The following is a 21,710-nucleotide window of genomic DNA, read 5'->3' on the forward strand; positions in this document are numbered from 1 at the left end:
GAAATTGATAGACTTGCCAACACCATTGCAAGGCAGGAGTTCATTCATTCCAGCCTCCAGGAACAACTTCCTCACCCACCACTCCCAGCACCAGAGCCAGTACCACATATTTTCATTGTTTTTGCTATTGCTGTTGTTGTTGCTAAGACAGCACCACACTTGTGTTTCTAGTTTCTGTATCAGTTAACTATGGTGCAGTAGTAACAGACAACCCCCAAATCTCAGTGGCTTATGGCAACAGATTTTTTTACATGTCACTCAAAATTAGATACTGCCCATAGGTTGGCTGTCCCTCTGCTCTCTGTTATAGGGCACAGGCTGAAGGAGCAGTCCCTGTCTGGGTGATGTCACCTTTGTGACCGGGAAAAACAGAGATGATGCCACCATGTGGTAGTTCTTAAAGTTTCTGCTCAGAAGAGACACAAATATTTCATTAGGCAAAGCACCTTACATGATATCATTAGGAACAGAAATATCATCCTTCCATAAGGACAGGCTTGATAGAAAGGGGCAGAGAATATTTGAACAAACAATATACATTCTCTTAAAACAACATATCTGAAAATACAGGGAGAAGCAATTTATATCAATTTTAGTTCATTTTAAAACTGATTCCATAATTACAGAACATCTATTCAATGAAATATATAGAGTCATCAAAAGAACCAGATAGCTCTATATTTGTATACAAATATATGCATAGAATATCTCTAAAACAGAATAAAACATCAATGTTTGTTCCTTAGAGGGAAGAGAACTCTGATAGAGGATATGTTTATGAGAGAGATTTATTTTTCACTATATACGCATTGATAACATTTGAAGTTATGTAATTTATGCTTATGTTACCTATTCAGTAAATGAATTTAAAAACATATTACATGAAAAGTATGACCCATAAGGGGAAAAAATGGTTAAGTTAAACCTCATCAAAATGAAAAACTTTTGCTCTGTGAAAGCAATGTGGAGATGGTGAAAGACAACCTACAGTCTGGGAGAAAATACTTGCAAATGACACATCTGACAAAGGACTAATAGCTCTGATTCAAAGGATCCTCAAAACTCAGCAACATAAAATATAAACAGTCCACTTAGAAAATGGGGAAATTATGTGAAAATATATTTCACCATGGAGGATCTACCAGTATCAGATAAACACATGGAAAGATGCTTGACATCATTAGGCATCAAGGAAATGCAATTTAAAATTACAATGAGATATCACTGCATACCTATCCGAATAGCTAAAATTAAAAATGGTGACAACACCAAATGTTGATGAGGATGCTAGAGAATCTGGGTCACTCACCCTTGCTGGTGGAAACAAAGTGATATAATCACTAGAGAAAAAAAGTTCCAGTTTTTAAAAAAAAACTAAGCATAAAACTACCATAGGACCCAGTACTTACACCTCTGGGCATTGATCCCAGAGAAATAAAAACTTATGTTTGCACAAAAATCTGTACGTGAACATAAGAGCAAAATCTGGAATCAGCCCAGGTACCCTTCAACAGGTAGATGGCTAAACAAACTGTGGTCCATATGTATCATGGAATACTATTCATCAGTAAAAATAAAGTAACTATTTGATTCATGCAACAACTTGGATGAATTTCCAGATAATTATGCAGAGCCAAAGAAAGCCAAGCTCAGAGGTTACACACTGTACAATTCCATTTACATAAGATTTTGCAATAATAAAATTTTAGAAATGGAGGGCAATTAGTGCTTGCAGGATTTAGGGATAGGGGATTGGTGGAGACAGAGGGAGGTGGGGTGGTTACCAAAGGGTCCTTTTGGTGCAGTCAGGATCTTGACTACAGCAGTGCATACATGAACCTTCACACAGACACACAAATGAGTACAAGGAAAACTAAGGAAATCTAAATAACGGTGAATTGTATCAATGCCAACATCCTATTTTTTATATTATACTATGGTTTTGTAAGTCTTATCATTAGGGGAAGCTGGGCAAAAATGTACAAGGCATTGCTCTATATTTTTTCTAACAATTCCATATGAATCTACAATTATCCAAATAAAAATTCCAAAAAAATATTAAGTTGAAAATAAAAATCTATTAGTTTCTCAGTATGATAACCACCCTCCCCAACTGCTGATATAAAGGAATTATCTTCAAAGTGATTAATAATTGATCTTGTAATCCAAAAAGGAGGAACTAAATCTGTCTGTGCTTACCATCAGGGAATACTGGATGAGAACACATTACATGAGAAAATCATTGCTAAAACCCCAATTTCAACATTTTTGAATAGCATATACCAACTTGAAATCCTCTTGTAGGGGTCTGATATAAATAAGAAAGTTCTTCAAAATCTTAGAGCTCAAAAGTAGACCCTAGGCAATAGGTGTCTTTTGAATCTTACCCCTTGACTGTTACAGGTTTAATTTAAGAAGAATGAAATCACAGTTATGCTATTGAAGTTATATTTTTCATATGTCACTTCTTTACACTCCTTCTCAGGAAAAGGGTAAAAGTAGAGAACATTCTTGATATGTCAATGTTGCTGGAATGTTTTCATCTCAGATTATTTCTACGTATCACAGTCTGTTTCTTTTTATTATTTGCATTTCTTCTTACAGTATATGGAAGAGTTGCAATGAAAAAGTTGTTTGATGGATTAAAAGCTTCTACAGGTCAGTGGGAAGTTATATAAAACCAAGATCGGCAAGCTTTATGTAGTAGTAGAGTTTTAAATAATATTTTCTGTCATTCTCTTACTGATTTGTAAATTTTAGCTTTCAACCTTTTCTAATAAAACATTTGCTCCTGATGTCCCATAGTTTGCCTTTTTATATAATGATTAAAATTCTCTAACTTACTAACAACTTCTGAACTTTCTGGAGTTTTTACACTAACAATATTATTCACTTCAACGTTATTAATAGATTCCCAAATTAGGATATATCAAGCAAGATAAAGCTTTTTTATTGTATTTTAAGCAAATAACATTTCAGAAAAAATATTTAAAATACATTAATACTCCCTAGTAAGATATATAAATGATATTGATATCTTCATTAACCAGATAATTATTCAGATAAAATTTACTCTCTTCTATTCTGACTCCTTGTCAGATTGGGAAATCATACTTTTTAGTATCTTTATGTAAATTAGATATATGATCCTTCTTAATTCTGTATAGATGTCTATATCTTATTATATCTTTGAACTTCCACAAATTAGGAAGAAACATGTTTCACATTATTATTATTTGAAATAATTATTCTATAAAATTCTTGAACGGTCACATTTCATATTTTCAAAGGAAAAAAGATGAATGCGCAACATGTACCAGATTTTGTGAGCAATTTGGGTGTTGAGCTAACAGATAAAGAACAAAAGAGGCTGCTGAAGAAGCTTCCAGTTGATGGTGAGCCATAAAGATACCTTGGTTGCCTTCTGGAGTACTTAGCTTTATAGTACACTGAGAGAAGTTTTTAAAAGTTCTCTTTTAGCTTGAAATATATATATATAACATTTAAAGTGATTAGAAAAGGTAGGTCTTAAGTTCTATGGATACCCTTCTGTTCATTTTAACCCAGGCCATCAGGGGCAAAACAAATGTTTTATGTCATGACCTCCAGCCAATGACAAAACTACAAGAAAGAAAAGGAAGGAATGTGATCTGGGGAGAGACTTTTAGAAGAATTACACACAAGAGATCAAAGAAGAAAGAAAATGTAGAGTGCCTGTTAACAGTTTTTGTCAGGTCTTTCAAATTGCATAATTCTCACTGAAAGTTCTCTCATAATCTCCATTTTTTTTTTTTAAAGATTTTATTTATTTGAGAGAGAGAGCATGAGAGGAGGCAGGGTCACAGGGAGAAGCAGACTCCCTGCTGAGCAGGGAGCTCGATGCGGGACTCGATCCTGAGACTCCAGGATCATCTGAGCTGAAGGCAGTCGCTTAACCAGCTGAGCCACCCAGGAGCCCCTAGTCTCCATTTTTTTTTTTTAACTGGAGGATGAAATAAGAACATATTTATTCAGTAAATGAAAACTCTCCCTGAATTTATGGAATATATGTAGCATCTTTCTCACCATCGACATAGTATTTTATCTGACAAGGAGTATGCTTTGCATTGTAGCTTCCGGGAAGATCTATCAAAATATATTGCTGGATAATCTGAAGTCTTCCAAAGGTGAGTTAATGAGCAATTTGAGAGTTAACAATTTAATTTATCTCATTAGAGTTTTAACCAAGCCACCCTTCTATGAATTGATTTTTATTTTAATTTTTTAAAGATTTTATTTATTTATTTGACAGAGAGAGCACAAGCAGAGGGAGTGGCAGGCAGAGAGATAGGGAGAAGCAGGCTTCCCGCTGAGCAGGGAGCCCGATCCGGGGCTCCATCCCAGGACCCTGGGATCATGACCTGAGCCGAAGACAGACACTTAACAGACTGAGCCACCCAGGCGCCCCTAGAAACTGATTTTTAAATGTAGTTACTTTATTTTAAATGTGGTATTTTATGACAAAATTTTTTTAAATCTTTGTAGGTCCCACATTTTCTTATATTTTCCAAAACTTAATCTTGAAAGTATAAGTTGAATTCTAGGTAGATACAGCAAAACATGAAAAGGATGATAGGTAGCTAGTCTGAGGATTAGTTAAGCAAGCAAAGAAAACAAAAATAGTTTCTATTCTCAAAAAGATTGGGCATTGTTTCCTGATAGAATCAAAATCAAAATCATAAATAAATGTTCATTATAGTTCCTCTTAAAAGAATGTGTTTTTAGTGAGATTCAGTAAAAAACAAACAAACAAACAAGCAAAAACCTGTAGGCAAAGGCTGTGCCTAGGATTTGTTTTTGTTTTTGTTTTGCTTTCCCTCTTGCCAATGCTTAATCCAAAAGAAGAGAAGAGCATAAGGAGAATGAAGGAAAGACTTAGAAGCTCTGCCACTTGATCCCTATTGAGGAGTCTCCTGCCACAAGAAGAAAGCCTCTTGGCATTCCTAGGCCCTTTAGAAGAGTGGCAGCAGGATTATTTTTTCATTTAATGTGGATTTAACCATGCTGCCCATTTGATAACATCTTGCTGTGTGTCCTTAACAACTAAATCAAGTGTCACCTTAGAAATGGGATGATGATAGCCAGAAACTTGTATTGTCAGTCTCTCTGTAGTTCTGTTCACCCATCTAGCTATTCTTCTCCAGTCTCTAGGCCTCCTGTTTTACAACTTTAATGGTAAATTTTCCTTTCCATGCACTCCCAGCCTCAGCTCCTGCTTCAATTTCAGAACATTTTTTTTTAATTTTTTTTCTTTTTCTTTTCTTTTATTATGTTAATCACCATACATTACATCATTAGTTTTTGATGTAGTGTTCCATGATTCATTGTTTGCATATAACACCCAGTGCTCCATGCAGAACATTTTTAACTACAGTCCCCTCTGAGACCGTGCCAGGGAGTTTAAAAGATAATTACATATTCTTTTATACTAATACAAATAGTTTTCTGTCTTAACAAATTCACCAAAAAATCTGTGTTCATAAACTATTTTCACAGCATGGATTCACCAGGCTTAAGGGAATTGTCAAGTTCCAGTGGAAATCAGTACAAGTTTTCTGGCAACTGAGGCTTTTTTCAAAATCCTTCTCTATTATAAATTCCATGAGTTGTCTTTATCTTCAGTTGCAAAACCCCTTCATAAATTATTTCTTGTGTATAGTTTCATCATGGTAAAGCTTAAGGTTCTTTAACACAATGTTAAAATAAAGTTTGGTACTCATGTTTCAAAGCAATATTAATAGTACTGAAAAATGTATTCTATTTTCCTTACTCCTAGTTTTTTTTCATTTTAACATTAAAACATTTTTAATACAATAGTAACAGAGCACTGATATATGTCTAGTATTTTTTCTTTATTTTTCTTTATTTATTTTTAGAGTGAGAGAGCACATGGCAGGTGGGGGAGGCATAGGGAAAATGAGAGAGAGAATCTCGAGCAGGCTCCAAGCCCAGCTCAGAGCCCGACACAGGGCTTGATTTCACAACCCTGAGAACATGACTTGAGCCAAAAAAAGAGACACTTAACCAACTTAGCCACCCAGGCACCCCAATATTTCTAGTCTTTAATGTGCTTTCATATTTTGATGGTTTTTGTCACTGTTTCTGTCTCTTTCCTAAGGAGGGAAGGTTGAAAGAAGTAAAGTCAATACTGTTCTAGAAAACATGGGAATCGAGCTCACGGGAAAGGAGCTTCAAAGTCTAACAGATAACCTATCAGTTGATGGTGAGCACTGTAGTCATTACTCTGCCTTTCTGCAGAGCTTTACCTGTGAACGTGTACATCAGAATTTTGGAAATAGGATTATTTGTTGCTAAAAAGAAATGCCAATATCTTAGAGTTGAACCCATTCATAAAGTAAAAAGAAATACTGCCTCATTTTTTAAAATTTAAAGTTAGCAACATATTTTCTTATAGATAACAGAGGAGCCAGGATGTTTGTCTAAGGAATAGTTAGAATGTAGAATAAAAATTTTATGGATTAAGTTTAAAAGTGATCATATGCTTGCTAACTGGTTACTTCATTTCGTAGCTCCTCCAATATTGAAACATTTGCTTTTTTTATTTTACATGCTCTCCTTGAGTGATTTTATGAATTCCCACTTTTAACCATTTATTTGAACCATCAAATTTTTTTAAGATTTCATTTATATATTTGAGAGAGAGCAAGAGACAGAGCACGAGAGCAGAGGGGGAGGGGCAGAGGGAGAAGCAGACTCCCCGCTGAGCAAGGAGCCCAATGTGTGACTCAATCCCAGGACCCTGGGATCATGACCTGAGCCAAAGGCAGATGCTTAACTGACTGAGCCACCCAGGTGCCCCTGAACTATCAGATTTTATATTCTTTCCAGTCTTTTCCCCAATCTTAGAGCTATTTTATTCCAAATCTTGTAAGACATTTATATTTAGTCACCCGAAACAGCTGTTCAAACATAATTTTCTTAATCTTATATATATATAATCTTATATATTATATATATATAAGATATATAATCTTATATCTTCTTAAACTGATCCTTTTTTCTACCTCATTGACCCTGCCAGAAACATATCCACTTAAGTACTTTATGCTGCCTATTTAAACCACTAAATATTTCTTTTATGTTATGTTAATCACCATACATTACATCATTAGTTTTTGATGTAGTATTCCATGATTCATTATTTGCGTATAACACCCAGTGCTCCATTCAGTACGCGCCCTCTTTAATACCCATCACCAGGCTAACCCATCCCCCCACCCCTCTCCCCTCTAGAACCCTCAGTTTGTTTCTCAGAGTCCATAGTATCTCATGGTTTGTCTCCCCCTGCAATTTCCCCCCTTCATTTTTCCCTTCCTGCTATCTTCTTCTTTTTTTAACATATAATGTATTATTTGTTTCAGAGGTACAGGTCTGAGATTCAACAGTCTTACACAATTCACTGTGCTCACCATAGCACATACCCCCCCAATGTCTATCACCCAGCCACCCCATCCCTCCCACCCCCCACCACTCCAGCAACCCTCAGTTTGTTTCCTGAGATTAAGAATTGCTTCTATCAGTGAGATCATATGATACATGTCTTTCTCTGATTGACTTATTTCGCTCAGCATAATACCCTCCAGTTCCATCCACATCGTTGCAAATGGCAAGAGTTCATTCCTTTTGATGGCTGCATAATATTCCATTCTATATATATATACCACATCTTCTTTATCCATTCATCTGTCGATGGACATCTTGGCTCTTTCCATAGTTTGGCTATTGTGGACATTGCTGCTATCGGGGTGCATGTACCCCTTCAGATCATGACATTTGTCTCTTTGGGGTAAATACCCAGTAGTGCAATTGCTGGGTCATAGGGTAGCTCTATTTCCAACTTTTTGAGGAAACCTCCATACTGTTTCCAGAGTGGCTGCACCAGCTTGCATTCCCACCAACAGTGTAGGAGGGTTCCCCTTTCTCTGCATCCCTGCCAACATCTGTCGTTTCCTGACTTGTTAATGTTAGCCATTCTGACTGGTGTGAGGTGGTATCTCATTGAGGTTTTGATTTGGATTTCCCTGATGCTGAGCGATGTTGAGCACTTTTTCATGTGTCTGTTGGCCACCTGGATGTCTTCTTTGGAAAAATATCTATTCATGTCTTCTGCCCGTTTCTTGATTGGATCATTTGTTCTTTGGGTGTTGAGTTCGATAAGTTCTTTATGGATTTTGGATACTAGCCCTGTATCTGATATGCCATTTGCAAATATCTTCTCCCATTCTGTCGGTTGTCTTTTAGTTTTGTTGACTGTTTCTTTTGCTATGCAAATGCTTCTTATCTTCGTGAAGTCCCAATAATTCATTTTTGCCCTTGCTTCCCTTGCCTTTGGCAATGTTTCTAGGAAGAAGTTGCTGCGGCTGAGGTCAAAGAAGTTGTTGCCTGTGTTCTCCTTTAGGATTTTGATGGACTCCTGTCTCACATTTAGGTCTTTCGATCATTTTGAGTCTATTTTTGTGTGTGGTGTAAGGAAATGGTCCAGTTTCATTCTTCTCCATGTGGCTGTCCAATTTTCCCAACACCATTTGTTGAAGAGACTGTCTTTTTCCCATTGGACATTCTTTCCTGCTTTGTTGAAGATGAGTTGACCATAGAGTTGAGGGTCCATTTCTGGGCTCTCTATTCTGTTCCATTGAATCTGTGTGTCTGTTTTTGGAAACACCACTGATTTCTGTATGTTGATTTTGTATCCTACATCTTTACTGAATTCATTAATTAAATCTAACAGGTTTTTTTGTTTTTTTTTTTTTTTTGGTTGAGTCTCCAAGATTTTCTGTATATAAAATAATGTCATCTGCAAATAGAGACAATTTTACTCTTCCTTTCTGGTTCTGATGATTTTATTTCTTTTTCTTACCTAATTGTTCTGGCTAAGAATTACAGTACTATGTTGAATAGAAGTGGTGAGCATGAGCACCCTTGTCTTATTCCTGATTTTAGAGAAAAGTGTTTCAACCTTTCACTATTGAGTATGATGTTAGATGTGGGTTTGTCTGCAGATGGACAGAGCCAATGGCTGGGCTCTTCACTCAGGCACTGCTGCAAGAGGGACAGTCTCTGGAATGTTCTCAATAGGCTTCCTGGTCAGGCGGGACAGAGGGCTACCTCAGCAGTAGGCAGGAGCCATGAATTTGTTTCCTCACCTGGGTGAGGTGGCAGAACAGGCACCAAGGCCAGGATGGCTTATTGTCTGGGGACCCAAATCAGGCAGAGTTCCCTGGCAAGAGGGGCCACCAGCTTGGCTGTGCAGATGGGCAAAGCCATTGTCTAGGATATCTACTCAGGCACTGCTGCTAGGAAAAACACAGTCTGCCTAAGATCCAAGTGCTGGTTGCTATAAGCCATGCTCCTTTTCCCCATCTCAGTCTGATCTCCAATGGTCAAGTCCCACGGATTCCTCCCACAATACCTATGGGACAAGACCCAAGTGGGCCTTCCAGGAAGCAACCCACAACTCTGGAGGAGCTAGATGAACGCCTTGGGCTCTCTTTCTCCCACCAGAGAAACTATAGCTCTGGGAAGCCCTCTCAGTGCAGCACTGTATCAGCCTCAGAGAGGGGGAGTACAGTTAGAGTATAGCCAATTCTCTTACCCTTTTAAAGCAGTCCTTCTCAGTCTCTGTAGTTCAAGGAGGTGCTTCAGCCTCACCACCATATTCTGGGATTTTCATAATGGTGTCTTGTCTATGGATACTGGTAAGATGATCTTTTTGTGAGGGGGACTGAAGTTGGGAACAACCTATGTCACCATCTTGATGACATCACCCTATCTTTATTTCAATACAAATGTAATTTTGTAATAATAAAAGTAACTATAAAATTAAAGAATGTCAAAATGCAAATTAGTCCATATCATTCCTGAACTTATAACCCCACTATGATTCTATTAGCCCAGTAGATAAAGGCTAAGCTTCTTAAAATAGCTTACAAATCCCTCAATAATCTGAGCCCAACCTGCCTCTCTTATATAAACTTTCCTCTTCCAAATCCATACTTCATTCTTCATGCTGAACTGACTATGGTTCTCCATACATTGCTTATCTATACATGGTATATATTGTGCCTAGGTTTTTGGTGGGTTGTTTTGTTTTGTTTTGTTTACATTTCTCAGACTCTCTTCCATGTAGAAGGCTCTTTCTATGCATTCCCCTTTCCTTTAAGTTAAAGTCTGATATTTTAACTTGCTCATGCACTACATACTCCAGGATGCAATCATTTAACACCCCAGTTTGCATTAGTGGTTCCTATATGAGCTGTGGCACTCATGGCAACACCTGAAGGATTACCAGATAGCTAACCAATACCAATGATCCAGAAACACTGGAAAATGTACCTTTTTCTTTGTGCAAACTCCAATATCCAAGACATCTTTTTGCAAATATGTAGATCAGCTTAAATCCCTGTAGATCAGCTTAAATCCCTGAAATTCAGGGATTTAATGAAAGTTTGGGTAAAATTATGATATTAATGGAACTTATCTGGAATTTTCCATCAACATAAGTCCTTTATATATGTTTTTGGAGCTCATTACATTGATTACATGTCTCAATTATCCCTTTTCATAGCTAGTGGAAAAGTTGATCTGAGTAAAGTGATGGATGGAGTGAAAGCTGTTACAGGTGAGTGAGAAGTTAATGTAAACATAGGATCCTAATTTTTATGTAACTATTTTTCTTCGTGCCTTAATTGCTATGCTAATTCTATCATTTTTACCTCCTATTTGTTTAATGTTTTCATACCCAGTAGCCCAGAATATTTTCTGATGTGTTTTCCACTAATACACTTCATTTTCCTTATTTTAAGACAGCCAAAATCTATAATAAAAGGTGAAATGATCTTTGAAAAAGACCCTGGTAATCACTTAAAGAAGAGATGATATGTTCTTCATGTCAGTAGAATTATCAGGATACACTGTTTGCAGTTTACTAATTAACAAAAAAGATATATAATACCCATTTCTTGTCATTGTCATTTTGAGTATGTTAGTCCAAGTCTTCCAAGAAGCAGGATTAAATGTGAAGGACATTATTACAGGAAATGCCTGCCTAATAGAAAATAAGGAGGGAAAGTGAAAACACTGGGAGGCTGTCAGACTGCAATGCAAATATGACACCAAGTGAAGGAAAGAGGAAGAAAAGTTTGGGTGGAAGCATCCTAGATTGCCATGTAGTCTGAGGAAGGTCTGGCAATACTGCTTTCAAGAATCCTCTGGTCAGGGGCACCTGGATGGCTCAGTCAGTTAAACATCTGCCTTCGGCTCAGGTCATGATCTCAGGGTCCTGGGATCCAGCCCTGTGTCAGGCTCCCTGCTCAGCGGGGTGTCTGCTTCTCCCCCTCCCTTTGCTCCTCCACCCTGCTCATGCTCTGTCTCTCTCCCTCTCCCTCAAATAAATAAATAAAATTTGTAAAAAAAAAAAAAAAAAAAAATCCTCTGGTTAAAGTCATCATCCCATATCCCCCAGAAAGAGGGCTCCCTTAGGAGCTGCACCCAGCCCTTGACCACTGCCAATGGTAGGTATGGACTTAGTACAAAAAAACACAGATTAATTTCAAAGCAGAAGATGGGGCCCTTGGTTAATTATGTTCTCCATAGTTGGAAATCCTGCAGGTACCTTATCATGGTTACCAGTGAGATTACCCTCTCTTATTAGCCTTTAGAAAACCAATTATGTTTCTGTGAATGACATTACCTCTGTGTATTTGGTCAGAGCTCAGTGACCCTCACTTTCCCCAGCTCATACTCATTTTGTATGGGCATCATAATTTAGTTTTATTATTTGCAATCATTTGATTGTACTTAAATTCCATGGATGTCATTATTTTAATTTTTTTATTAAGGAGAAAAGTCTGATCTCAACGGTGTGAAAACTGTTCTGGAAAACATGGGGATAGAGCTCAAAGATAAAGAATGCTTGGACATGATGAAACATCTTCTTTCTAAGGGTAAGTGTTTTAAATACTGATGTAACCAAAGAGAGACTTGAGATTTCTGCGTCTGTGAGAATCTCTAAAATTATCTCCATTTCCTCAGTTCCAGGAAATAGAAAGTCCATCTCAAAAAAAAATTTTTTTAGAATGTCCATTTATACCTGAAATGAATCCCTATCTACAGTTTTACTTTTAGATTGGGAAACAGCATTTCCATTATGATGAGTGTTATTATCAAACATGAAAAAAAAAAGGCTTAATCTGGGATTTGTGGAAAGAGGAAAAGGATTGTTTAGAAGTGAATAAAGCAGAAATGGGGAGAAGAAAAGAGGTGTGTGTGTTGTAGAATGCTTGATGTGCTAAATTTCACCCAATTTTCTCTCAAATTTTATTATAAGAGAAATTTCTAGTGAAAACTCTTGAAAAGCCGTTTATCCTAAGAGTATGCTAGTGATTTTCTGCATTTCTCTGTGACTTAAATTCTCCCTTTTCTGACAAGATCTTTCAAAACAGGTTGCTAGAAGTTGTGAAGTCTCTAAAAGGTATGTGAGCAGCATAATGAAAATGCAGACAAATATGGCATCTTTGCATTTATACTGTTTCCAAGATATTAGTGGATGCTGCTATCTCTCATATACACTGATTGTAAATTTATGTTGCCACTGAAGATCAAGCTTCACTTTAGCTGCCAACATTTTACTTCATATCTAGGAAGAAAGTCTTACACTTTCTCAAGATTTTTCCAAACTTTTCAAGAAAACAAATATCAGATTTCAAGTCTGCATAGCAAAGTGTAACAGAAAAAATTAGCACTGACTCAGGGAATTTAATCAGCTGCCGATAAATACTAAACTGGGAGTTCGGTCATCAAATTAAATATTGTTTCTACTTTACTTCTGAACAAATAACAAAATATTGTTCAGAAGTAAAACATGTTTCCCTCCAGAACTAGAATTCACTTAGCATTTATTCAGGTGCTGTTTAAAACTTTGTGTTTTATAGTCTGGTCCCCAAGACAAGTCTCAAGAGAAGTGACCTTAATTCTAATGTCATAGTTGAGTTTCTCTATAGACATAAGGTCCTTAGTCTCTTGTTCTAAAATTGATGGTTTTTTTTTTCACACTTTACAACAAGCATTATTAACCCTACTACTGGGGGGGGGGGGTCTGTGAATAGGCTTTGAAGAATACATAACCCCCCCTGAAATTATACGCAATCTTTGTGAACACAGACATTTGGTTCACGAAATTCACAACAGGATATGTCTCTCTAAAAGGTTTAAGAACCTCTTTTTTAGAGTTATATAATTTTCTTCATGGACTGTCTCTTTCCTTAGATGGGAAAGTCAATGTCAATGACTTGAATGCTATACTGGATAATATGGGAATCAAGATCTCAGATAAGGAACTTAAAGTTCTGACTAGAAATCTCCCTGCTGATGGTGAGCAAGTTTTCAGATACCATAGTCACATGCTGGGAGAGCTTAAGTATAAGAACCATAGCCAGTGGTCCAAGGGAAAGGGGCCTTAGGAATGGTAATCTACCCTGATAGTAATCAGGAAGCTATAAATATGGGCAAAGCATGTAACCAGCATAAAAGCATGCAGTTACCAAAACCAACATGAAAACATTGCACTTTGTATGTATGTCTTTTATGTTCTTTACCCATATTATGGTCACTAGAAAACAGTCTTCCACATTTTGAATAGAAAAATGCAGGCAACTTAAATGATGGTACTTCTGAATTTCTTCCCATTACTAACACATAGGGGTTTGAAATATTATAGAACTTTAAGTAAAATTTATATTATTGAAATGGTATATTTTTATATTTAAGCTTTTCTTTCTAATATTAAGGAAGACAATAAAAATTGAAAAAATCAATAGCCTAGAAAAAATATTATTCAGTAAGTATTAATTAAGTAAGCATATGTAAGGCATTTAAGATAATGCCGGGCACAAAGTAAATGAAGATTTATTATCTTTACTCCCATGTTGTCTTTCACAGTATTTTGTGAGTCTTTTTTCAGTGTGAGTTTGATTTTCTCCTACAGTTGATAGGAGGATTTCACTAAAAAGACCAATGAATGAAGTGAAAGTTAATTTTACAGGTAAATGAGAAGTTAAAGTAAATCTAGGGTTTCAGTCCTTTATATTAGTTTTTTTTTTCAGTGGCATTTCTAGTATCTTATTAAATTCTGATGTTTCATTATTAAATACATGCTTCTAAGGTCCCTTGGATTGGCATTAGGAAGGCTTCTGCAATAGAATACAAGACTATATGTCAATTTTAAATCCTAAGTTTTCTGTTGCTTATGTAAGTAATATGCTTCATGTCACAAATGTTTAACTGAACATCACCTAGAAATGTATATGGTGAACCTTAGAAGTGATGGAGATAATGTATTCACTGAAATCATCAATAATTCTCACCAAAACAATCAAATTTTTTTTGAAGAATAATTTAGATAAGAATCTGCATGATCTTAATTCACTCATCAGATATTATTCTGGAAGTTGTCTTTCCCAACTTTAGAAAAACTCTTTTTAATTTATATTAAATATGGTATTTTATAAATACCATAAGTCATGCTCAATGGTTCTACAATTGAGAATATCTTTGCCTAACTCTTCCTCTTGAAACTGGGATATCATTAAGCTGCAGAGAGCATATTTTATAACTTGAGATAATATGAGAGTACCTAAAGCTCATACATGTACCATCCCCTCTCTTCAAAGGTGAGAAGATTGATTCTAGTGATCTGAAAAATTTCCTGGAAAGCCTGGGGATTGAGCTCACAGATAAGGAAAAAGAGAAGCTGCTGAAAACACTGCCAGTTGATGGTGAGCTATCATAGAGGTGCCATGGTCTTTTGTGGGTCTGTGTAAATATCTCCAACTTCGTTTCTGTTTATTTTCCTCCAAAAGTGCAAAAGAAAAAATACTAAATTAAGTTCTAAGTTATATAGCAACCTGTCTTAGAATTTATAATGGAAGTTAAGTAACCCTTCAGACAAGAGTTTACATTAACAACTAAACATGTTGTTACCTGTCAAGCCACTAATTTGTTTATATCATGAGAAGAGAAAAAAAAGAGAGAGAGAGAGATTGGAGATCCATGAAGAAAAAAATAAAGATAGGAAGCAGAAATAAAAAGAAAGGGGAGTTCTATATGATTTCACTCATGTGGAATTTAAGAAACAAAATAGATGGACATAGGGGAAGGGAAGGAAAAATAAGATAAGATAAAAACAGAGGAAGGCAAACCATAAGACACTCTTAACTATAAGAAACAAACTGAGGGTTGCTGGAGAGGCAGTGGTGGGGGGGATCAGGTAACTGGGTGATGGGCATTAAGCATTAAGGAGGGCACATGATGTCATGAGCACTGGGTGTTATATGCAACTGATGAATCACTAAATTCTACCCCTGAAACTAATAACACTGTATGTTAACTACGTTGAATTTAAATTTTAAAAATTGAAAGAAAAAAAAGGGAAGCTATACTCATGTTTGAGCAAGTAGACTCCCTCAGGAATAGGAAGGTTTGTCACCATGAGAGAAGTTTCTACTTCCAAACTTTGCTATATAAGATGAAATAAACTAAAAATTAGAGACAAGTCTTCTTAAAATGTTATTTCTGAAATTATTTAATTCATGCCATTTTTGTGATTCCATGTTAGTTTCACCATTAAATGAATTATGGATTTTCTTACAGCTGCTGGAAAGGTATATCAAAATGGGTTGCTGAAGGGTATGAAATCTCTCAAAGGTAAGTAAGAAACCCAGTTAAAAGTCATATTGTCTGACATTCCCCAACTTCACAACATTGAATTATGAATCCTGGCTCCTCACTTTGATATCATTCCATATTTATTATTCTTTCAGTCTATCCACATTTTAACCAATAATGGCATATATTTTATCTTGTAGGAAATTCCATATACTCTTGCATTTTTTTTCAACTTTGTACACCTCTACCCACAAAAATCAATCAAACCTAGGAAGCCACAGCATAAGTGAAGTGAAGGGTTAGCTTTATTCAAGGGATCTGGTCAACTCTATGGATAGCTAATATAGAAACTCAGGCAAAAAAATGTATTTATAGCCCCTATTTATTGCATACAAGTATTAGATTTGTTGTCTGCAGTTCCAATTGCTTAAACTGCTTAATTTGTTTTGTTATATAGGCTTGTTACTAAGACAAGCTCTAATTTTAACTATTTTCTTGACTTTGTATACTTGGACAAATCTATTTGGGATTTTGGCTTTGTTGAAAGGTAATATACAAAGACACAAAATACATTTTTCTTTTTTGTTCTGTTTTATTTTAATAGAATTTATGATTATTATATCCATTAGGGCTTGATTAGGGAAGCAAAATCACTATGAGTGACATGGAATAAGAGATTTATTGTAAGGATTAGATTTTATGCAATTGTGAGAGCTGGTGACGAAATCTGTGAAAGCTGTTGCCCCCGCTTTTGGTTGTGGGCCTAAAGTCCTGCCATCACTGTAGTCAGCAAGGCCAGCACTCAGGAGGAAAAACTGGTGACAGAGTTGGGGAGAACAAGAAAAAATGAGAACCCGTGAGGACAAACTGGAATCTTATTTCCCCCACCCTTAAGAATGTAAGTGACCTGAGAAAGAAACTGGCATCTGTCTCCAAGGAGATATACATGTGCTTAGCCAAGACTAGCTTCCACCCCATGCCAACAAGGCAGTCTAGAAGATTAAGAACAATATCATGAGCTATAATGGCACCTGGAACCCAACACTGACCTTTTTTTTTGTAATTTTTTTTTTGAGAGAGTAGAGAGCGCATGTGTGAGCTGGAGCAGGGATGGAGGTGTCGGGGGAGGGGGGGAGGAGCAGAGGGAGAGGCAGGGAATGTTAGGCTCGATCTCACAACCCTGAGATCATGACCTGAGCCGAAATCAAGAAGTCAGATGCTTAACCGACTAAGCCACCCAGAGACCCCCCTGACACTGACCTTTAGAGTGTAGGTACAGCTGCTTCACTTGTGCCTTCCAAATCTAATGCAACATTTTCTGGGGCAGGCCAGAACTCTATAGGGAAGGGAAGTCCTAGAAATATAATTACAGCTTAGCCAGTTTGACACAGTTAACAGTCTACCATCATCTTCCCCTTGACATCCATATATACATCTTTTAGCCTCTCTTATATTTCTAATAAAAACAATAATAACAATTTCTCATATAACCAAAACTATGCTAACTCTCTTCTCAGAAGATGTTACAAAATCCCAGCTATCCCTCTACCCATCTCTAGGTTATGTTTATTTTCTAATTGACTCACATTCTTCCCTGACATCCTATAACTTAAACAAGGATATATAAGGCTAACTACTATTCACAAATTTTATGTAGATGCAGGGAAATGGGGGAGGAGATTAAAAGAAAAGAATTGGTTAAAATATTCACAAATATATCTATATCAAAAAATATAGAGGCGCCTAGGTGGCTCAGTCAGTTAAGCATCTGCCTTCGGCTCGGGTCATGGTCCTGGGGTCCTGGGATCGAGCCCCTCTTTGGTCTCCCTGCTCCGCGGGAAGCCTGCTTCTCCCTCTCCCACTCCCCCTGCTTGTGTTCCCTCTCTCTCTGTGTCTCTCTCTGTCAAATAAATAAATAAAATCTTTTAAAAATATATATAGAAATACTCATAACTATTACAATCTTGTGCAGTCCGTTAGCAACTGGTCATGTGGTTGTAGCTACTATTTATCTTTCTTTTCCCACTGCCATTTCATATTGCTTTTTCTCTAACCAAGTACTTCAGCTGCTCCTACCTCCTTACCTGGTAGGTGATCCTAAATTTTGTTCCTGAAGGATAAGGGCCATTATCAGACCTGTCTGTATTGGATTGGATTGTTTAATTTACAATTAACTTTAATCACAAGGCAAGGAGATATCAGCAGGTGTCCTAGATTCTAGACATATTTATCTCTATCCCCACTGTCTAGTAGTGGCAGCCTGGTTTCCCCTGATGGTCAGAATAAATCACTCCAACCAGTAAAGTCATCCCTTTCTTTACTTGTAGATTCATAGCAACAGGAAGCCAAAGTGGCTCAGATTCAGTTTTTTTTTTTTCTTTCTCAGTCAGTTGGCCATAGGATACATAATTGACATATAATATGTAGGTTTAAAGTATATAGTGTGATGATTTGGTACTCTTAAATATTGAAAATGATTACCACATTCATCACCTCACCTTAAAAAAATGCAAAATTTTGGTATAATATGCTTTTTTTCATATTATATTCATAGTCCTACATTATCTCTTTCCTAAGGGGGAAAGGTTCATGCAAATGACCTGGACAACACTCTAAAAAAACTGGGAATTGAGCTCACAGAAGAGGAACTTACAAAGCTGTCAGAAAACCTACAAATTGACGGTGAGCACTACAGATATCTTCAGGGCATCTTTTATTTTGCTTTATAACTGATATGTTTAAAAATAGATTTATTTGACAGATACATGTTAGAAAGTTTGGAGGAGAGCCCAATTTTGTTTTTTTTAATGTAAGTTTTTTAAATTTTAATTCCAGTATAGTTAACATACATGTTATATGATTTCAGGTGTACAATATAGTAATTCAACAATTCTATACATTACTCAGTGCTCATCATGATAAGTGTACTCTTCAATCCCCATCACAAATTTCACCCATTCTCCCACCCACCTTCCCTCTGGTAACCACCAGTTTGTTCTCTATAATTAAGAGTCTGTTTCCTGGTTTGTCTCTCTCCCTCCTTTTTTTTTCTTCTTTGTTCATTTGTTTTTTTCTTAAATTCCACAGATGAGTGAAATCGTATGGTATTTGTCTTTCTCTGAGTGACTTATTTCACTTAGCATTATACTCTGTAGCTCCATCCATTTGTTGCAAATGGCAAGATTTCATCCTTTTTTATGGCTAAAAAATATTCCAGTGTGTGTGTGTGTCACATCTTCTTTATCCATTCATTTATCAATGGATACTTGGAGGAGAGCCTAATTTTAAAGTCAGAATAAATCTTGGGTCTTCATTATAATTAATCTAAAATAGCATCACCTTTCCCTATGTATACCAAGAATTGCAGAGGGTACTGTCAGGATTCTAATAGGTCTAGATAATAAGAAAGCATAATAATAATAATAAAAATAAAACATAATAATAATAGGGATATGAAAATCTATTTATAGAGAAGTCAACAGGCCCATTCTTCTATCTTTCTGTCTACTGAAATCTTCACTCTAAAATGAATTCAAAGATTCTTATCATAGTATACACTATGATAAGAATACCTTCAATCTCCATCTGCCTGTCTGGATATATCTTCTCTCATTTTCCTTCTGTTCAAGCCACGTTGAACTATTTGTAGTTTCATACACACATAGCATGATGCCCCTCTACTTTTCCCTTTTCTTAACTTCTCCATGTGAATTCTTTTCCATTCTTCCATATTTCAGATCAACCACTCTGATACATTAATGTAGTTCATGCATTATCTCCTGTAGGAAGCAATCTTAGAACATACCAAGCTAGATTAAGGGTCCCTTCTTCAGCTTTTTGTTGGTACATGAAGTAAAGTTCCCAGAGTACCTGGCCAAGATTCCAGTAGTATCTTCAACTATGGCTTATAATGGCATCCAAAACACTAGGAAGAACACACTTTTCCTGACCAAGTTTCTAAGCTATAAGAGACCTTTGTATTAATGGAGATCATTTTAACTCCCTGAGATCCAGGCATTTAATAAATGGTCTCAGGTAAAATGAAAATATAGGGAATTTTTCATGGAATTGTTTCCACAAAATACGTGTCTTAAATTTGTGTTCTGCGCTTATTTGCATTGTGCCGTTTCTTGTAGCTAATGGGATGGCTGGTCTGAAAGAGGTGATGGATGGAGTAAAAGCTACTACAGGTAAGTGAGAAATTATCAATCCAAGATATTTAGTATTTATAGTAACTATATTTTATCATTATCCCTCAATTGCCATTTAGTTATGACATTTATTTCCTTATTCATTAAGTTACTAGCAATTCATTTATTTTCTGGCATATTTTTTATTTATATGTTTTGTTCTTCTTTCTTTTAGAACAGCCAAATTCTATATTAGTAAAATAATATATAAAGTAAAATTTTAGTAAAGACTACAGAAAACTTACAAAAATGAGACTAAATAAGATCTTACCTTATTTGATACAATTATTTGAATAAGTAATTTATAATATTCTAATTGAATAGATAGATACATGATGTAAATTTCACTGGGTTCAGAGTTGCCTTGCCATGGTCAATATGATTGTGACTTCTTTTATTAGTATTTAGAGATCAAATTCTTTTTCTGTGAATGTCATAGTCGGTATACATGGAGAGGTCTCATTGGCCTTTGTTCTTTATTCTGTACATATTCAAGCTACGTAGCCATAGATTGATTTTTCCCTATTTGGAATCATTAGGTGATCCTTTAAATTCATGTATGTAATGATGTCTGCCTTTTTTAAGGAGGGGAGGTTGATGCCAAAGACGTGAAAACTATTCTGAAAAACATGGGAATAGAGTTCACAGATAAGGAACGTTTGAAGCTGATGAAAAATCTGCCTTTCAATGGTAAGCATTTCAAATATTGATGTGACCTTAAAGCGTTTTATTAAGCTTTTTAAAAAAAATTTTGTTTAAATTCCAGTTAACATACAGTGTAATACTAGTTTCAGGTGTAGAATTCAGTGATTCAACACTTCCATACATCACCCTGTGCTCATCACAAGTGCCCTCCTTAATCCCCATCACCTATTTCACCCATCCCCCCACCTACCTCCCATCTGGTGACCATCAGTTTGTTCTCTATAGTTAAGTCTGTTTCTTGGTTTGGCTCTCTTTTTTTCCCCTATGTTCATCTGTTTTGTTTCCTTTTGAGCTTTTTTTAAAACTCAAACTATCCCCATTTGCTGAGATGCAAAAATAAATAAACAAATAATGCCCATCTCAAAATAATTTAAATGTTCACTTATTCCTGAGGGAAATTTCCATCTATGCAGTTTAACTTTCAGTTTTGGAACAAGCATCCTGATCATGTTGACTCATACCATTGAGGGGAATACATTTCTGAGGCTACCCTTACCCTGTAGATAGCTACAGGCAATTGTGGGAAGTAAACAAGGGAAAGAGAGGTGTTAAACTGGGAGGTGATAAAAGGTGAGAGGTGCTATTACCAAAAACGTTGTGCATATTATAGGGTGCCTTGTGTGCTAAATTTTGGATAGATTTACTGTATTATAGACTTTCCCTAATTTTCTCTCAAAATTTATTTTAATGGGGGAAATTTCTAGAGTAAATCATGAAAATCTCAGTTTTACTGAAATAATTTTAGTGAAAAGCCACATCATTTCTCTATGACCTTAATTGTGCCCTTTTTTATAGATGATAACAAGGTGTTTAAGAACAGATTGCTAGAAGGTGTGAAGTCTCTTAAAGGTGAGTGAGAAACATAATGAGAATGCAAATGAATATGAGATCTTCATTTTATACTGTTTCTGAAATATGAATTTGCTGCCATCTGTCATATATACTGATTGCAAATGTATACTTTTTTAGAACTCAATCTTTATCTTAGAAGATAATCTCATCTTCTATCTCGGAAGTAAAGCACCACACTTTCTTGTCATTTTCCAAATTTTCAGGAGGAAAAATAACAAATTTCAAGTTTGCATAGCAAAAAAA

The 21,710-nt window shown here is 36.0% G+C and overlaps 1 long non-coding RNA gene across 1 annotated transcript; it reads left to right on the plus strand.

Moving 5' to 3' along the window:
* The first annotated feature begins 18,296 nt into the window (after positions 1-18,296).
* On the plus strand, positions 18,297-20,600 carry LOC144381028 (uncharacterized). Its single transcript, XR_013445432.1, has 3 exons — positions 18,297-18,402; positions 19,857-19,910; positions 20,496-20,600. It is a non-coding gene; the product is annotated as an uncharacterized LOC144381028 (long non-coding RNA).
* Positions 20,601-21,710: the final 1,110 nt, after the last annotated feature.

This window comes from Halichoerus grypus, chromosome 2, assembly GCF_964656455.1.
Source record: "Halichoerus grypus chromosome 2, mHalGry1.hap1.1, whole genome shotgun sequence".
Taxonomy (NCBI): domain Eukaryota; kingdom Metazoa; phylum Chordata; class Mammalia; order Carnivora; family Phocidae; genus Halichoerus; species Halichoerus grypus.